At 41.0% G+C, this 15,158-nt stretch overlaps 1 protein-coding gene across 1 annotated transcript in view; it reads right to left on the bottom strand.

Moving 5' to 3' along the window:
• CLUAP1 (clusterin associated protein 1) overlaps positions 1-15,158 on the bottom strand; it is a 960,319-nt gene that overhangs the window by 470,725 nt on the left and 474,436 nt on the right. The gene's annotated exons all lie outside the window — the stretch shown is intronic.

Here is a 15,158-nt window from a genome sequence, read left to right as displayed (position 1 = left end):
GTGTCCATCACTATCTGGCTAGATTTGTTTTAAATTGTTTTTGCCATCAAGCCTCCCCTTAATCAGACACTATCCAATTCAAAGACGGGTGTCTTCCAGGGAGCCATAATGGTGCTTTTCTGTTATCATCATTCAGTATCCTGGTGGCAAAAGATTTTATTTATATTGGCCTAATCTTATATTGGAGGTGAAGTGAGCACTTTTTCATCTCAAGGGCCAACAATACCCCTTTGCTCAAGCATGGATACTCCCCAAAATGGGATGCCATGCTAATGTCTTCCCAGCACTACATTTCTGTCTCATGACAGGCCATCACTATCCAACCTTGACCACATTATTAGAGCAATGATGTGAGCCAGCAGGAAGTACCATCACTCAGCATCAGAACGGGCATGCTCACCTTCTCTGCCTGTGCCATCAAGTGCCCAAGCTGCTAGTTAAACTTGAGTCACCTGGACTGTAGCCAGGGCTTCATCCTTCTATACCATCTCTTAAGAGTATTGCCTAGGCTGATTTTCATACAATTTCCCCTAAAAGACAGTGTTGCATCTCTTGTACTGTTACTCGTATGGCACTACCTGACAAATGCTTCACATGAACCATAGCAATAACTTGTCCCACCTTTGGTTCACTTACAAATACTACTGTAATCACACAGTAACTGTTAAGATAACCAAAAGGCCATTAGTAAAGCATAACTCAAATCCAAAAGAAGGATGAGATGAGAGTACGGATAAAAAAAAGAAGTTATGTGCTCACCATAACATTCCATGTGAGTTGTTCATCTCGTCTTCATTCTTACTGATGGGTTCGGAGCCCGGCTCAGACTCGGCCAACTGCAAAAGCTCGAGGTCTTCAACCAGCTTGTGGCCAACTCCGTGTCCCATGATGCACCTTACGCTTCCCTCAGATCTTGTTTGCTGCCAACAGGCTACATACCACTACTAATATGCTGGTATAGAAACTAGATAAGAGACAATAAACCATGACATAGATGAAATCTCCGTCCTCAAGACGTCTGGATGAGGGTTGGAGTGTGGGACGTAAGAATGAAGATGAGATGAACAACTCACATGGAACGTTATGGTGAGTACATAACTTCTTTATGTGAAGTTGTTCTATCTTGCCATTCATGCTTACTGATGGGTAACGCCCGAAGCACCATCTTTCTCGGGTGGCTCACGGGAGAATGTTCTTCAAGACAGTGGAACCAAAGGAAGCCCTGTTCTTGGAGGCCTTGTCTACTGTAATGAGTGATGAAGGTATGCGGCCTTGACCAAGTTGCTGCTGCACAAATAGTACTTAGTGGTAATTCAGCCGTAAAGGCTGATGAAGGAGTGGGCCTTTATCCTCTGTTGTAAAGGAGTATTCACTGAACTGTAAGTGAAGGATATACAATCTGATAACCATTTGGTTAAAGCAGTTTTTGCCAAAGGAGCGCCTTTTTTGACTCTGCAAAGGCGACAAAGAGCTGATCTGTTTTCCTGAAATGTTTGGTCCTGTCTAAACAGAATCAAAGTTGTCTGTGAACATCAAGTTTGTGCAGCATATGTTCCATCTTATTAGTGTATTTAGGGAAAAACACAGGCAATTCAATAGATTGGTTGAGATTTGTCTCTGAGCAAACTTTAGATAAAAATGTAGGATTTGTTCTGAGTGAGACTCTTGTTATTATGGAAAATCAAATAAGGGGGTTTAATGGACAAGGCCTGTAACTCTGAAACCCTCCGAGCAGAAGTAATAGCTATTAAAAATATGGTTTTCCATGATAGATATTTCAAGTCACAAGATGAGGCTGGTTCGAAAGGGGGTAGGATTATTCAGGAAAGAACAAAATTTAGGTTCCATGGCATAGCTGGAGCTTTGATGGGTGGTCTCAAATGAACAGTACCCTTGAGAAAAACTTTGAAAAGTCTATGTGACATAATATTAGGCCCCTGGTCACCAAGATGAAACTTAGAAATTGCTGACAATTTAACTCTAATGGCTGCTGCTGCTGCCCCTTCATTGAAAAGTTTAGTCAAAAACTCCAGAATGGATGAAATTGAAGCCGGGTATGTGTTAATATTGTTCTGAGATGCACATATATTGTTCTGAAATGTCCATTTTCCAAGCTATAACTTCCTGGTAGATGATTTATGAGAGGATGTTAAAATATGCTGAGCCGCAACTGATAGGTTGTGAATCCTCGCTATGTTGGGAATTGGAGCAGCCAGGCTGTCAGTTTGAGGGACTCAAGAGAAGGATGGAGAGCCCCTGATGAATGAGTCAGGAGATCTGGCACTGGGTCCAGAATCCAAGGTTCTTCCAATAGATGAGGCTGGTGGAAGGGGAACCAAATTTGACAAGGCCAGCAACGGGCTACTAGAATGATGGACCTTCCCAAGGCCTTGGCTTTCTTTAAAACTTTGGGTATCAGAGGAAAAGGAGGGAAGGCATAAAGGAGACCCAGGGGCCAATTGTGTACAAGTGTATCCCTTGGGGCATCCGCCGGAGGGGGGAATTAGGTCAAAGTAGCTGCTGCATTTCGTGTTTGTTGGAGTTGCAAAGAGATCACAGCAAGGCTGGTCCCATCTGTGGAATATCCTTTTCGCTACTTCTTCTTTTAGGGACCACTCATGATGCAATAGAATTACCCTGCTCAGTTTGCCTGCTATCACATTGGATCTCCCCGGGATGTGCATTGCTATAAGAAAGGGCTGGGTGGAAGTTGCCCATTGCCATACTCTCAGGGTCTCTTGACACAAGGGCTAAGATCTGGTTCCTCCTTGTTTATGTACCAGACCACTGACATATTGTCTGTCTGAATTGCAATAGCTCCCAGAGGGAGAGAGTCTTGAAAGGACTGCAATGCTAGAAGTACTGCTCTCATCTCCAGGACATTGATATGCAGATGAGCCTCATATCTCTTCCATGTGCTTTGGGCTGTTCTTCCTTGCTAATACCCTCTCTCACCCTATCAGGGAGGAATCTGTGGTCACCGTGGCTATGGGAGTGGGTAGAACAAAGGGGCAACCTAGAGTTACTTGGTGAGATGTCAGCCACCACTGAAGATCTTTCTTGCAGGAATTCGTTATCAGGACTGTGTGTGACATTGGAAGTTCTTGAAAAGACTATTGCATGAACAGGAGCCATTGCAGTACACGCATATGCATCTGACCTAAAGGAATCACAATGATCGCTGCCGCCATTGTCCCTAACAATTTGACTACCATTGAAACTGGGGCTTTTTCTCTCGGGAGCAGGTCCAGGACCTGTTTTTGTAGGACACAAACTCTTTCTGGTGGAAAGTTTAAGGTCATGGTAATGGTATTTAGCTCTGCTCCTATAAAAACGGGATTTTGTCTTTCTTACCAACTTGTTTATTCTGCTGAGATCCAAAATGGGCCTCCAGTCCCGTTTTCTTTGGAATTAAAAAGAACCTTGAGTAAGTTCCAGATCCTCTTTGGTCTGCTGTAACTGCTTGGATGACTCTTTTTTCCAGCAACCTTTGAATCTCTGTGGCTGCTTGTTCCCTGTGACTGGGTGGAACATCTGGGATTTTTCTTATGGGGGGGAGGTGGCAAAGGGAATTGAGTATCCTTTGGATATGATGCTTTGTTACCTAGCTGTCTTTTGTTCTTTTCAGCCAGGCATCTGGGTTCAAAGAGAAGTGTCCCCCTACTGCCTCCAGAGATGTACAGGTGGGCCTCCTCTCAGGAGCGCTGATACGGCTTCCCAAAGAATTGGCCTCTGTCGCCCTGGTCCTGTGGACACCCTCTGCCATGTGGGTGGCATCTTCCATTGTCATCCCTCCTCTGCCGCTAGAGGGGGGTTCACCATGAGTGTCCTGGAAAGCTCCTTGAGTTTTACAGAACCACATCTTCCCTCCCTTCTGACCTTTGGGGTAAGGTCTGGTAGGGGTGGAAAAGCAGACTCTGACGGCAGACAGAGTCTTTCCATCCTGTTGACTACTGGTAAGCATTTCCTTCACTTTGGGTCCAAAAAGGGATGAGCCCTCGAAAGGGGTGTTAATAAAGGATGACTTAAAGGGCTCCGCTAAAGAACATAAGCACATCCAGGAATGTCTCCTAAGAGCAATTCCTGTACCCGCTGCCCTACTCATTTCATCAGCTGCATAGGAGACCAGATGCATGCAAGGGTTTACAAGAGAATTAAGGGTAGTGAGCTGGGAAGTTACTTTCTCTGAGACCCCCGCAGCTACTGAACCCTGTAGAGTATCTCCTAGTTCTTTCAGGAGATCCCTTTGCAGCCTTGTAAAGTGTGTTAGATAGTTCAGTAATCGGAGAGCAAAAAGTCACTGAACTAAACATGCACTTACCATATCTGTCCATGATACCAGAATCCTTATCAGGAGGATGGACAGACGTAGAAGGTTTCCGACAGTACCTTCTTGGTGGCTGCTGCCACCACCATAGCATCAACAGGCACTCCTTTGGTCAGGAAGGTCTTGTCCTGGGGGGAAGTTGTAAATTTATTAGGCCTCCTAGGGACAGGCTCCAAGGAATCCAGGGACTCCCATGCCCTTCGAGAGATTAGCTCAATCAGCTCATCAAAGGGTGGAGACACCCAAGTGGTGGAGGGCTGAGCCCCAAAAGCCTTCATGTGGACTGACTTATCATCAGTAGGGTTAATGGACTTCCAGCCACCCCTCTGCTTAAGAATTTCCAAGATATCTGCAAAGGAGATATCCTCCGAGGGGGACCATGGGGACCCTTCTGACTTATCTAAGTCACTGTCTGAAGTGATGGATTCCTGTTGGGAGTCCAGATGTTTCCTCTTGCAAAGTCTCTTCCTGGGAACCTCTTCAGTGGGAGCTTCTGGAGAGGTCTCAGAAGAGCAGGGCTCACCCAATGGGGCTTCCTGAGGCTCAGGATCTCTATGCTTTAGAGGGATGTGTGATGTAGAGGTAGACACCAGTGCTTTGGGGGAAGGAGCTGGTGGTGTGGTTGTCGGCGTGGACAACACCTCCTCATACCATCGAAGGAACCTCGATCCCAACACAAAGAACCCCCCCGGATCCAAAGATATGGACAATTCCCTCGGTGCCAGAACAGAGGGTTCCGAGTCACAGGTTGGAGCCGAGGCCCCGAGAGGCAAAGTCGGAACCGAAAAATAGGTCCGACTATCCTCTCTGGACCCAACCAGCAAGCGTTGGCTCCTAGACCCTTCTGTCGGCACCAAAGATGTCAGGACCGACAAGCCTGAAGGTGTCGGACCAGAAGGCTCTACAATCATCAGCTCCAAGCACTCCAGCTCCAAAACTTTCAGACAGATCAGAAGAGTAACAGAAGATGGCAGGGGGGATTTTGTCGTTTCCGAAGTCCCAGGGATTGGCCTCGATAAATGTTTGGAAACCACCAGTGTCTGCAAAGCCTCTGCACCACACAATCCACGTCCATATCTGAAAGCCTGCTTGAGGATTGAGAAGAATGAACAGATGAAGCCACCAACTGTAATATTGGGGACTTCAAAGTAGGAGACACCGGCACCAATACTGGGGACCGGCTCCTAACCATAGCAACAGTTGACTCCAATGACAGTGGAGCCGATGTTGAAGACTTTTCTGGCCCTGATTTACTGGTCGACGGGCTTTTCCTCGGTTCCAAGGAACTCTAAGAAGTTTTAGAATGTCTGTGACAGTTGTCCTTATCCAGTGACTCCTGAAAAGAGGATTTCAATAGACCTCTATCCATTAGTTTTCTCTTACATTCATGCAACACCCTGGAACTAAAAGAGTGGCATATAGATCAGTCTTCCTGTAGGTGTACCTCACCTAGTCAGTATACGCAATCAGTATGTCCATCAGTGGAGGACATTTTTTGTCCACATCTGGGGCATTTTTTTAAATCCAGACTTGGATTTTTCCTTCTCCTACTGAGACATATAGAGCAACTAACAGCAACAGCGATGACAAAAACGGAAGCCTATAGAAAATATGCAGGCTTATCAAACGATAGTAACTTCTACTAGTCCTCTAATATAACAGGACTGTTAACACACAAACAGCAAACTAACGACTACTTAGATTAATAAGACTAAATCTAACACTAGCAATGAAATACTTATCAAAAAAGGTAATCTAACAAGGCCTAAACAACAAAAACTGCCACAATATTGTTAAAGCATAAAGTACTAGCCCTCTAAGTTAACTGGGCTCTAAAATCACACACACACCTAAGCTTTATATTAACTACTACTACTTACAAGGAAAAACTAGTCTATGGGTTAGGAAGATAACCAAGGCCTAAAAATGATGATAAAGTCCGGAAAAGAGTCAACAGTATACTAAGAAAATGCCTAAACTATTGTAGAAGGGAAACTGATAAAATATACTTATCTACTGAAGAAACTTTCCAACAAATGGATAAGAATTATAATTTTTCACTGGCCAGAGCTGGTGAACATCCAATCTAGTTGGAGCGACAAACGATATCTGAGGGAAGCACACGGTGCACCATGGGACAGGCAGTTGGTCTCAAGCTGGTTGAATACCTCGAGCTTTTGCAGTTGTCAGAGTCCTCAGCTCTGAACCCATCAGTAAGAATGAATGACTAGATAGAACAACTTCACATTAAGTCTCATCCCTGAAGATTTACTGTTGAGCATCTCATTGAAATGTATTATCTTTGTTTAGACAACAAATAGACAAAATCTGAATTATGTGGCTATGTATTAAGACAGGACCCCACCCGTAATAATGCCCTACCAAAGGCATCCTGCTTTTAGCCTGGGAATTCAGCAAATAATATTCACAAAATGTCTGGAAGGCTTTTCAGATCATTTCTTCAAAGATCTCCTGGGTAGGGACATTCTTACGATATGAAGTGGCAGCAACTCTAGAAGAATGTGCCCTAATAGTACCAATCGGTGTTTTGTGGTATCAGTCTTAATAAAAAGCAAAACAATGGCTAAGTAGCTAGCATAATGGTACATCAGTTAGAGATGCTGCTGTACAGTGCTTGTTTCTTTGGGTCAGTTATTGGCTGGGATGCTTTCTGCATACATTCTGCACACCCTCTCTGTCTTTGCAAAATTTGTGTTGGGTGCTGCAGTTTCACTCCACATCTCAGAAGTATGCCAACAGACATACTGGTTAAAGTAAGATTAGGTGTATGGATTTGGTATGCATTAGGCAGTGAGTGTGTGTGTGTGTGTGTGTGTGTGTGTGTGTGTGTGTGTGTTATCACTTAATTCAAATAATGCCTGGTCAGTGTTGTTATTGATTTTACATTGGTAAAACTATATGCAAATTTAAGGAATATATTTATGAACATACTTACAATATTTCTTTTGCACCAGTAGTCCTCTCAGCTGTTATTGTCCCGGTGGTGTGCAGGAGCCATATTTTCACTGATATTTGTATGTTGTTTAATGATATCAAGGTATATAACATTGTAGTGTATTTTGTGCTATTTGACATGCTCTGTATTGCTGTATTTAAGAGTGTTTAGTCATCTCTTGGTTATGTACTCCTTGCAGTGCTGCTTCTTTAAATGTGCACACTTGTCTGTTAACATACAGTCATTTGGTCCAGGTACTGTTGGATTTTTTTTAAATTTTAGTAGCTGTTACATGCCGCTTAATATATTATACTTTGTCGGACTGTATATATAACTGTAGCTATTGATATATAATGTTTAGGTTCATAGGTCCATAGGTAGGTACTACTCTACCTGCCCTAGGGCATTTATAAGCCTAGCCAGGGTGTATTTGGCTTCTGCCTCCCTATTAGATTAGCCTACTGTGCCTCTGTAAAGTAGGTCACAGAAGGTACCCTTTTAAGATTAGTTTACTGTGCCTCTGTCTAGCAGGGACACAGGAGAGATCCCAGGGGTGAATTTGCGATTTCCCATCCAAGCGTCCAAATTTCGCTTGAAGAGGGTCAGCGAGGGGCTACGTCTAACATGAAATGGGATTCTATTCCAGAGTGAGGGGAGCCTTTGGGAAATGAATCTGTCCCTCCAGCATGTCCTATTTATTTTTGTGCTGAGGTTTAGGTCCCTGGAGCGTGTAGCTCTAAGGGACTTGGATTTTTTGAGGTGGAGCATGTCCATTAATTCTGGGTTTGACATGGCTTTGTACGTCAGGCATAGATTGCCTCTGACTAGGCGGTAAGCAACTGTAGAGCTGGAGTTTCTTTAGTCAAGCTGCAAGGGACATCTGTTTGTAACCCATGATCCTCTTGGTGAGGTACTTTTGGGGTCTCTCCAGTTGCTGCAGGTGTCGGGTAAGGTACATCCCAAAAGGGGCATTGTATTCAATTATGGGCCTGATGAGTGACGAGTAGAGGGGCACAATGACCTCTCTTGATCTAGATGCGAACCCTTTCTTGATAAGGTGGGCTATATAGAAGGTCTTTCTAACCACTTTGGCAACGTGATTATCAAAGGAGAGATTACTATCTTCCATACTTAATGGATTACCACCTATGTGGTAATTTGTGGGCACCTTGTTTTTCCCAAAGGGGATGACTATGCACTTTTTAGCATTTAGCTTGAGGCCGTGGCTCTGGCACCAAGCATCCATCTCTGTGAGACCCTTTTGGAGGATGCTTGTGTCAGCTGGAGATTCGATTATGGCTCCCAGTTTGCAGTCATCTGCGAACTTTGTCAGCCATAATCCCCCCATGTTAGCCTGAAACTCAGAGAAGTATATACAGAACAAGAGAGGTCCCAGAACTGAGCCCTGTGGGACGCCACTTGTAACTGGTTTGGATTCAGACATGGCACCTGCGATTCTGACCATGTGGGTTCTATCTCTGAGACAGTTTGCAACCCATCTTGTGATATAGGGGTTGATATTTAAGCTGGTAATCTTATTTATGATGCCCGAGTGGGGTATTGTGTCGAAGGCTTTTGCGAGGTCCAGGTAGGCTGTGTGGACTACCTTGCCCTCATATATGGCTTTGGTAAGTGTTTCAAAGCAATCAACTAGGTTTAAGAGGCAAGATCTGCCCTTAACAAAGCCAAATTGGGTAGGGTCCAGTGTCTGGAGGCTCCCAATGTCTTTGTTTATGAGTTCCATGATAATATGCTCCATAGCTTTACAGACCAGACTAGTCAGGCTTATGGGGCGATAGTTTCCGGGGTCTATTGTGGCACCACCTTTGTGGAGTGGGACCACTGTAGCTGTACGCCATTCTTTGGGTACATATCCTGTAGTAAGGCTAAGTTTGAACAGTGACAATGTGAGGGTTCAGTTCTTCTTGGAGCTCGTGTAAGACACAGCCTGGGACACCGTCCGGTCCCATAGATGCTGTGTTTTTTGCTTTGGAGAGGGCAGCTTTCACCTGTGCATCTGTGATGTCAGGGAGGTTACATTCAGCTGGGATAGGCGTTTGCTCCTTTGGGGGGGGAAGGGGGGGAGAAGTTTGCACTGAATCTGTCTGCCAAGATGTTGGCTATGTCTGTAGGTTCGGTATATTTTGTACCGTTATGCAACAATTCAGCGCATATCTGGGAGTTTCCGCCCATGTTTCTGACATAACTAAAGAAGGCCTTGTGATTATCTTTAGTGTCTAGGGCAATTAGCTATTACGGTTCGGCAAGAACTGTTTTTGGCTTAACCAGTCTGTATTCCTGTTACCACTTGATTTCTGGTTGCTACGTCTGTTGTATGGCATTTATTGAAGTAGTGCTTTACCATTAGTACATACCCTCTGCATTTACAGGTATTCTTTTGTTAGTTTAACAACATAGCTCTCTGTATGTTTCATTATCTTGCCTCATTACTACTGCATGTAAGTGTAGTCATTCTTGCTTGCTGCTACATGTGCTACTGTTTTTTCTTAAGTGTTGTTGTCTTATAATAGCATTGCAGTTGCTTCTTTGTCTGCTTCTGCTTATACTGCTGTGCTACGCTTTTTCTCTGTATTAGCATTTAATGCATTTTCTGTGTCAATATGTGTTATGATCATAACACCGTAATAAACAGCTCTTTATGGTCTGTTTGTGTTGTTTTCATCTTTCTGTTCACTATCTATCACTTCTTCATATTTTTATTTCTGCAATTAGAGCTCTTGTCACTAACACTTGGGTACAAGTATCTCTACTACTTAGACCCTTGATCCTGTCTGTTTCACTCTGTTATTGGTAGTTACATGCAGGCATTTTTTTTCTTTTTGTGTATCTTTATGGTTTTTCCCTTGTTTAATCCCTTGTCTTCTTTCTCCCTAGGTTACCAGTCCTCAGCGAATTTTTCAGTACAGTCACCAAGCTTAACCATCTCTCTTCAAAGCCTGCTCTCCCATACCAAACAGAATAAATGGCTCTGCTTTTCTACACCAAATACCCTGTATGTTATGTTTTTCATGTTAGCATTTTAATAACAGTTTTATATTAGCCTGTTCATACACCACTGACATACCTCTCAACCTCTTGGAACAAGAAATCTGGACAAAGTCATAAATAAAAGTTGGACAGAGGCTAAAAAATAGAGACAAATTTTAAATACTGCTCTTACAAACTTAGAAAGTTGATAGAATAACAGGTTTTGCATTAGCATGAATTTTCTGAAGGGTATGGAGTCTGAAATTCAAATGTCTGTCATTATTTCCTAACTTCAGTCTTTAATGATGTGTCACTAATTTGCCAGAAAACCACAGTTTTATGAAAAATGGAACAAAAATATGAGGCAAAAATCTGGACATTCTGAGAAAATCTGTACAGTTGAGAGGTATGACCACCGACCTAACTTTCAGGTTTATATCCACTTTCTATTCTCTTTCCACTTTGTTTACTTATATCCTCTAGAAATCATTTTCCTTAACTCTTTTTTCCTGCATTGGTATAGCCCTGTACTTACCAGTTTTGTTTCCAGCTGCTCCAATTGTTTCTGCTGTTATTCTCTACATCCATCACATCCTCTAACAAAAAGTCCACTGCCTCCTCATGCCACACATGGACCACCCTCTCTTTTCCACTACACTGAAACCACAAGCTCACCTACTTTCTCAATACAGCCTGTTCCCACTAACATAATCAAGAGACTTCTCCACAAACTGAAAGACTGCACTAACTCTCCAGACTACCTTCCTGTAAAATATCTTAAGATAGCAGCTGATGCCATTGCATATCCTATATCCATTCTCATTAGCAGATCTATCCTAGAATCTTATGTCCCAACACTCTAGAAAAAATAATTCTTTATACCATTACACAAAGGTGGCAACTCCACTGATTTGTCAAGCTATCAACCCATTTCCCTACTTTCACCACTTTCTAAACTCCTTGAAAGATGCATACACTCACAACTACTCCACTACCTCCTTAATAATCAACTTCTCACTACTACACAGCATGGCTTTAGACCAGGACACAGTACTAACACCGCTTTATTGTCCTTCACTGATGAAGTTAATAAAACTCTTGACTCAGGCAAATTTGTTTCCTCTCTGCTCCTTGACCTATCTAAGGCATTTGACACTGTTCCTCATCAGCTACTTATACAAAAGCTCAAAAACCTTGGGTTATCCTCTTCTACCACTTGTTGGTTCACTAGTTATCTATCTAATTGACAGCAGGAAGTTATATGGCTCGACTCCCTCTCTACTTTTCAAGATACTTCCACTGGAGTTCCCCAAGGCTGTATTCTTGGCTCCCTCTTATTTAACATCATTACTAATGACCTATATACCTCCTCCCAGCAGAGTACTTTAATACAGTATGCCGATGACTCCACAGTCATCTGTTCATTTGACTCTTCACTATATCTCCAGCAAGTTACACAAACTGCTTTTATATCTATTGAAAGCTGGCTTTCCAATAATCATCTACTCCTTAACCCCAACAAAACTAAACTTATACTCTTCACCTCCAAAACATACTCTATGAAGAAAAGCTAGTTTACTTTTTGCTCACAGAAAAATACTATAATTGAACATGTCTACCACACAAAACTACTAGGAGTCACCATTGACAAACACCTTAAGTCTGATATACACATACATAACATTAAGAAAACATGTCAGAAACTTGGAATTCTGTACAGACAAACATTTCCTGGACACACACACTAAATGCACACTAGCCACTACCTACCTCTAACCATCTCTTTTATATGGAGCCTCAGTTCTCAATAACCTACACACCTGCCTAAAATCTTGCCATAATAAAATTGCTAAGTTTGCCATCAGTGCTAAATACTCCTCTCATCACTGCATAGCCCTCCAAAAACTCAATTGGGTTGAACTTCCACTTTACCTTACCTACATGTGGCTAATCATAGCACATAAAATCATTAATTCACCCCATCGCCTGCCCAGCCTTAAATACAATCTTCAACTCATACGTTCCAAACAGACCCCTTGCGTCATAAAATAAACAGCTTGTTTAAGAGCATCATCCCATGAAAGCAGTTGGAAAAAACTTATACTTCTTCTCCATAGCTAAAATCTGGAATACCCTCACCTTATCTTTAAGATCCAACTATAGTCTCAAAACTTTCAAAATTACATTTAAGGTAACACCTTTCTAAATCCTGGACATGCTCCTGCTCATCCCCAGGCTGATAAATCAGACTTCTTCAAACTTCTTCCTCCCTTCATTCATACTACTAACTCTGTCTAATTTAATCACCTTTCTTTAACCTCTTACTATTCCTCTCTCATCCTCTTTCATTCTCTTAACTCTATTTGACTAACCTGATATTCTGTTTTCTCTTATGACTAATCTAATGTACTATTTTCTCTTATTCTACTTCTCTTCTTACATGTTTCCTGCTACTACACCCCTAACTTATTTCTTTTTCTAAACTACCTTCTCTACTAATACAAATTTTCCTTATGACTATTCCAATAATTTTGCCATGAGTAGCATTGTCACTGCATATAAAATAATGCATCTATACTATGTACGTAACTGTGGTTATATTTTTGCTACTGATTAGGAGAAATTATTTTTGTTACTGTCGAGTGAACATTTTTGTTTATATTAATACAATTTATCTTTTAACTTTTTGTGGATCTTTTCTCCTCGGGCCATGGGTTCTTTATGGCCCAGTTGGACTTTCCTGGTAAACAAATGTCAAATAAATAAATAAATACATTTCTCACAAGAACATGAATAATGCATTAAATAAACATACTGAGTAGTTTAAGGATCACTATTTCTTATTTTGGGGGTTAGATAGATTTTTTAAAAATCCAAGGGAGGGACCATGCAATGATCTTATTGAATATCTTGAACTGAAATGGCAATTCAAGTTAAATGCTTGTAATTATCCAGGACTAAATAAAATGGTATCCATAACTAGAATTTTAAAATTAAAATCATATAAGGCACAATAGTTTTTAGGATTTTTACATACACGTCTTTATAATATTTACAATGTTGATAGAGCGTAGTGTATTAACTGATGGTGAAGTTATTGTCATATATATTTTGTTGTTTAATTTTTTTTTTGTACTATTTGGTGAGGTTCCTTTAAGGATCTTTTAAAGTTAATAGTATGTTGTCACTGACTGACAGGGGTGGGCTTGCCATTGTCAATATTTTAAAAGTTTAATTTTTTTGTATGGTACATTAGTTCTGAAGAAGTCCCTATTATTTTGGACAAAAGCACTTAAAGTGTCACAGTTTTTTTTTATTTTATTAAAGTTCCTTGGTACAATTTTCATGGTCTTGTGGTTGTCCTCTCTTTTTGCAGTTCATTGTTAAAGTTGTACAGTACTTTAATGTCCAGTCTTTATATTACTTTAATTTGATATGTTTATTAGTGCAATAAATTATACTTTTGTGCGTACAACATGTTTTATGCTGGCTGTTTTTAATTCTTAGCTTAATTTGAATGTAGAACAAAAGAGTTGAAAAGGAAATACATGTTGTGCCAACTTGTTTTCCACCTCATCTTTGATGGTGCTCTACAGATCAGATGAATGGCTGATAGTATAAAATAGTACATGCCTACCTATTTGTTTTGATGGACTTGTGTAGGCTGATATGGGGCTAAGCTAACTAAAACAGCCAAAATAAATGAAAATAACAAAGAAACTGGACATGCACCTGAATTAGTTTTCACTGCTTTAACAATTTAACAATTTAGTATAGCTGCTAAGTTTTGCTGGAGAACCAAGATACCATGGATAGCTCTTTAGCAACTGTGGAGATTATTAATGAAAATACAAACAGGCAGTCTACTTACATTTGCACAAGGGACTATAATTTAATGTTCTATGGGCTCCTACAATTAGAAAATAAAGCAGATATTGTTAGTAGAATTAAATTAGAGTCTCCATTTTGATATACAACTCCTATAGCATGGGAGGAAAAAAAGAGAAATAAATACATTAAGGGATGCAAACAAATGTCTAAAGACCCTAAAGATGCTTAATATAGAAATATAGCTTAGACAACAAAATAAAATGTGTGAAAGAATTAGCCACCATACAGACCTGCTGCTGGAACAGGTCTGAGATTTACAACCCTGTCTATTTAGAAAGGAATCTCCTTGGAAAAAGTGTACAGAATAATATGGATCACTTACAGAACTGTCAGTTTGAATTTAACAGACCCAGAGCATGTGAAACATCACAGTGATATGATAAAATCAGAGATTATGGCATAGCTGGCTTTAGGCACCAGCGAACCCTGAAATTGCTGCGGCACCCTGATTCGGGAGTCCCAATCCACAGCAAGTTATCTGATTTCGATATTTTGTTACATATTTGTCAAAACAATAAAAGTTAGTACTGCAATCTTGGGTACTTAATCATCTAGATGGGAAGTAATAACTTATTTATAACTCTTTTAAAATTCAAAAATATCTGTGGTTATAGTAACAGAGTTTTGTGAAGTAACAGGCTTCACAATTTCATTTAATGTTTTACCACTTACATAGTATCCTTGGCATAATTACACTAAAACTAACATAATAGCTAACTTTAGGCACATGTAATACCCCCCATGGCTGCAGGGGACCCCTTAATCATCCTTTACTGTATGGAGGCCACACAAAAGCTGCTGTTGATTGGGGAAAAATGAGGAGGAAGAAATTATTTGTTTTTTGATTACGATCTTTACCCAAAACAGGGTTTTGATATAACCCTGTTAGGATAAACTAATGATCAGTGATTGAACATTAACAAGGTAAGTGCTAGAGATAGTCAGCCCAGAGTGATCAATCCCAGTTAATATCTTTGATTTAGGAAGAGCTGATGC

The sequence above is a fragment of the Protopterus annectens genome, chromosome 12.part0, assembly GCF_019279795.1.
Source record: "Protopterus annectens isolate FY-2018-M chromosome 12.part0, PAN1.0, whole genome shotgun sequence".
Classification (NCBI taxonomy): Eukaryota; Metazoa; Chordata; order Ceratodontiformes; family Protopteridae; genus Protopterus; species Protopterus annectens.
This window is presented reverse-complemented; position numbering and strand designations above follow the sequence as displayed.